This window comes from Myotis davidii, unplaced genomic scaffold (assembly GCF_000327345.1).
Source record: "Myotis davidii unplaced genomic scaffold, ASM32734v1 scaffold49, whole genome shotgun sequence".
Lineage (NCBI taxonomy): Eukaryota > Metazoa > Chordata > Mammalia > Chiroptera > Vespertilionidae > Myotis > Myotis davidii.
This window is the reverse complement of record NW_006300375.1, coordinates 4,701,023-4,706,412: the sequence shown is the minus strand read 5'-3', so window position 1 is coordinate 4,706,412 and position 5,390 is coordinate 4,701,023.

Below are 5,390 nucleotides of genomic sequence, written 5' to 3'. Positions count from 1 at the left end.
CCGGCCCCCTGCGCCCCCGGGGGACCTGCTACGTCGCACCTGCCGCTTTGGGTCCTGCCAGGCGCGTTGGGCTTCTTACGGTGTCGCTTATTTACGGAAAAAATTCCCCCAACAATAGGAACGTGGTTCGGTCAACCCCGGTAGGCAGCCACTCAGAACCCTACCGTGTTTATTGCCCATAAACACATTTTTAATGGAATGACCAGGGGGACACAGTATCATCATTTAACATTATGTTGGTAAAGAACTTAGTATGGGAAGATGTCCCTGATATTTTAAGAGACGCCGGTCCAAGAAGAAATAAAACAAAACAAGAGATGCCGGTCCAGAATGGTCCTATTTTTATTTTTTTAAATGACTGTGTATAAAATGACCAGTTTGGAAGCATGTAGTCTAAGGAGTCTTCTTTATAACAGTGAGACCTCAAGCCATTTTTACACATTTTCTAACTTTTTCAAATTTAAAAATTTTGTAATAATATTTTATAGTAGTTTGTGGTAATAATAGTATTTTTAAACAAGAAGGAGAGAGAAAAATAAATTGGAAAAAAACCTAAAGTGAACCTGAGTGGGGGACAGAAGGAGCCTTTGAAGGGGGCCCCCCTGTGGCCACAGGATGCATTTCCTTTCCGCTTCCTTTTCGGGTGGCTCCTTCCTGCAGAGGAACCTGCACCACGTGCTCCAGACTTCTGCGGGGCTCGGGGCAGCAGCGAGGGCTCACCATGCCTTGTTTTCTCTCGTCCGCCTGGGCAGACCAGGGCAAAGGGGTCACCCTGGATGCGTTCGTTGTGTATAAAAGTGCAGCCTCTTCAGGAGTGATGCTGGGAGAGACACTTAATTCAAACTATTTTGGGAGGTCTGTCGTGTGTGTGTGTGTGTGTGTGTGTGTGTGTGTGTGTGTGTGTGTTCCTCACTGATATTGGCCTGGCTGTTTTCCTTTGCCCTCAGCTCCCAGGGATTGCCACTCATGGTGCTGACAGAGACAGGGAAGGCGACGTGCCAGAGGGATAAGAGATTAATCAGGAGACTACTCCAGCAGTCTAAGCTTGAGGTGAGAAAAGGTCTGACTAAATGTAGCCCAAGTGGGAACATAAGGGAACGGGCAGATCTGAGGGTGCTGTCAAGAATATGAAATGAGAAGTGGTAATCAGCTGCCTGTGTTGTTTACGTGAAAAATATTCCAGGATAATGCTAAAGTACTGAGTCTGAAGCGCCAGGAGTGTGCACTTGTGATAGAAATGAAGTTATCAGAAAGAAGAGCTAGTTTTCAGGGATATGATTTTTTAAAAATTCAACTTTTGCTTTAGGCCAGGGCCATTTTGGGATAGAAATGACCTGTCCTAGCAGATTCTCAGGTTAGCTCCATCAGAGTCTCTGGGGTGAGCTCGTGAAGGACATGGATTTCTGGATCCCATCCCAGATCGATTGAATCAAAATAGGGATGGGTCCTGAGTACTGTGGGGAAAACTTGCTTAAAAGAAGGTATTTTTTAACAAGCTTCTACTAGGGACTAGGGTGGGGGTGAGGCTCTGGTACACAGCCAGGTTTGGGAAAGAATGACTCTCCCAACCTTCCCCCTAAGGCAAGGATCCATTGCAAAGCACCCCTGGTAGACGGCCTTCCAGCCTCTGTTCACAAAAAGAACAAAGACAAACCCCACCCCTTTGGACTGATATTTAAGACCTCCATGGTCTTCCCACCATTTCCAATTTTTTGCCCAGTCTGTGTCATAAGCAGGCATGAGAATTTCCACTCCCATGCCTTTCCTCATAACCTTTCCCCTCCTCTTATAAACCTGGGGTTCCCCCCCCTCCCCGGCTGTCTTTCCCAGACCAGCTCATCCCGTAACTCCCACCGAGCCTTTCCACCCCAAACAAGCTTGCAGCCAACTCTGCCTTGGCCAACCTCATAACTTTCAATATTGGTACTATTCAGTTGGCATTTAGAGAAAAATGTTAACACATGAAATAGCGTCCTAACTCATCTCATCTATATATATAAAAGCCTAAGTGATCAACAGAACAACAAAACGACCAGAACGACTGGAACAACCAGTTGCTGTGATGTGCACTGACCACTAGGGGGCACACACTCAATGCAGGAGCTGCCCCAAGCTCACATGCCTCGATCACTGATGGGGCCTGTGGACCAACCTCCTGGTCCCTCCTTCTGGCCTGCAGGCCTTGATTGCCCGATAGGGGCCGGACCCCCAGGCTGGAATGGAGAACCGGGGGGGGTGGTGGTGGCAGATGAGGGCCGGCTCCCTCCTCAAGGCTGGCAGCCAACCTCTGGGGTTCCTCCCCCTGGTCCTCCCCTGGCCAGCAGGTCCCAGTTGCCCAATTGGGGCCAGGCCCAGGGCTGGGACAGGGAACCGGGGGTAGGTGGCGACAGACATGGGTGGCAAGAGAAGGAGGAGACGGGGAGGCAGGGAACCTGATTGGCCCTGATCACCGGCTAGGCCTAGGGACCCCACCCGTGCACGAATTTCATGCACCGGGTCTCTAGGAGATTATAAGTTTCTTGAGAACAGAGGTTATATCTTATTTCTCTTCTCTCCTTATGGTGCTGGATACAGGGTAGTCTTACAGAGCATAAAGTAATTACTTAGTACAAATCTTAATTAACTGTGATATGTGGTATGATCAACTGTGGTCCCAAGAATTCATCACTCCCCTTTGGTTTGTTACTACTGCCACCACCACCTCCTTCACCCTCCTAGAAAAATCTAAGGTGTGTGGTCATGGAGGGCTGCAGCTCACCCAGAGGAGCCTGGGGAACAAGCTGGTGAGCATGAACCCCATGTTCTACCCTGGGCCTGGGATCTCCAGGGCAGAAGTGAGGTCACCTTGCCAAGTACAGATGAGGAGTACAGATTCATAGGTGGGTCTTATTTCCAGCAAACTCCAAATGTGGGAAAATCCAGACATACGAAACAAGCATCAGAATTTGTGTTTAGATTTGTTTTTTTAAACTCAATAACAAAAGTTATTGAATTTGCCCATAGCTAAGTTTTCAGGAGCTTTTGAAAATAGTATCTTAGTTACAAAAATTATGTTTCTCATCATGTACATTCAGGAACATTTAATGTGCAGGACATGGCTCACCCAGCAATGACATTATTAATTACTAGAGGCCCGGTGCACGAATTCGTGCACAGGTGGGGTCTGGGAGGGAGCGCCAGGACGTGATCAGCCTTCCAGGTGGGTGGTGGGACACCCTCGCCAGCCCGGAATCTGGATCCATCCTTCGCACTGGTTGTCGGGAGCCACCTGGCAGCCGCTTTTATATTGTTTATTCCTTGTGGAGCATCTAGGGAAGGGAAGCAGTTGTGGTGCCCGAGGCCAACTTCCAGGAGGCTGGCAGCGCTGTCAGGATCGTGTCAGTGGCACTGGTCCATCAGTGTCTGGCCTGTTTTCTGGAGATTGGACCTGCAGGATTACTGAGGGAGTGAGTGTCTGTCATCAGGCCACAGGGACACATTAGTCAGATGAGCGACACTCCAGCAGTGTGTGTCATAGTGACCGGTCATTCGGTTGCTTAGGCTTTGATATATATAGATAATAGAAGCAAGGTTATTACTCAGACTCTGACTCATATTTACAAGCGATTTTGTTTTATAAGGCTGACTCTTGAGTCATCAACTTTTGATGAACTTGTGATGAATACAATAATGCCTATGGCTTTTGAGGGGAAGGAGGGAAGCCAGTCACATCAAAGGCTAGTCAGATGAAATTGCATATTTTATAGGGACACCAAGTTCCTTCTAGCTTGGTTAGGGACAAAACTCAGTAGAAATTGGTCAACAAGTTTATTCTGCCAACCTTCCAAATCCTTAGCCTGGTGATAGTCATGAAGAGTGTATAATCAAGGTGATCATATTTTCTAAATAAAAAAAAACAACCCAGGGTTTTTGAATAATGAAGGTTTTATGTGGCCTGTTTGGTGCTAAGAGATAATCTGGGAGATGTAATTTGGACGTCAAATAGAGAAAAATCTGGGACAATTTGTAGATTCATCTGAATAAAAGAGAATATCTGAAATTATAACTGCCCTAGGAAAACAAGCATGTAAAGTCATTTATTCAGTTGGCTGGAGTGTCGTCCGATGCACCAAGGTTGCAAATTCAAGAATCAACCGATGAATGCATAAATGGGTGGAACAACAAAATGATGTTTCTTTACTCTCTTTACCTTCTTCTCTCTCTAAAATCAATAACTTTTAAAAAATTAAAATGAAAAAATAAGATATCAACTACTAAAGAATAAAAATAATAACCAAATATGTACAATATCTCTCCACAGAAAACTGTAAAAATCACGGAGAAAAATTAAAGACTTCAAAAATGATGGGATAGAGGAGAAACCAAGATGGCAGCATAGGTAAACACTGGAAATTGCTGCCTCCCACACAAATTCAAAAATACAACTAAAAGACAAAACGGACAACATCCAGAACTACAGGAAGGCTGGCTGAGTGGAAATTCTACAACTCGAAGGAAAGAGAAAAGCACACTGATACTCAGAGGAGCTTTGGAGGTGGTTGCTGTTTGCTCCACCCAGAAGACTCCCCGAGCCCCGCCCCCCCAATTTACATCCCTACCCAAGCTGTGTGCAGTGGCTTTTGCATATGAATGGCCTATCCTTTCTCAACCTAAAACCTGTCAAACAGGCAACAGCAGCAGCAGCTTGCCTTGCTACACAGCTGGGCCTCATCAGGGCACTTCCAAACCCGGTACAAAGAGGAGGAATCTGCAGATGTCTCTGTAGATCCTGCTGGGTGGCCCCAGGCAGTGGCTAACCTTGCACCTCCTTGGAGTTCCAAGAGGCAGTGTACCCAAGTGGTCAGTGTGAGACCATACCAGATTACAATTCTTCACATCCATAAGGGACACACTCAGGGGGCAGACTCAGTGAGCACCTAAGCCCCACTGAAGCAAGTCCCAGAGGGGTGTCTTCAGCACAGAAGTTCTCCCGTTGTAGACACAGCTGATTCTCACAGCCAATTGGCCTGGAGGTCAATTCCTCCCAGTGATACCTACAACAATCAAGGCTTAACTACAAGAAGGCTATGCACAAAGCTCACAAAGGGGTGCACCAAAATTTTCAAGTTTTTTCGTTTCATGGCACACATAAACTACTAAAATTCTGCAGCACACACAAAATATATTTTTTAACATCTGATTAAAAAAATAGGTTAATAGTTATTTTACCTGGCTAGTGTGGCTCACTTTGGAGCAAAAGGGTAGGCAATTACTATGATGATTATTATTATTATTATTATTACTAGGGGCCCGGTGCAAGAAATTCTTGCACTGGGTATGGGGGGGGGGTGTCCTTCAGCCCAGCCTGCCCCCTCTCACATACTGGGATCCCTCAGACGTTGCCCCCCCAT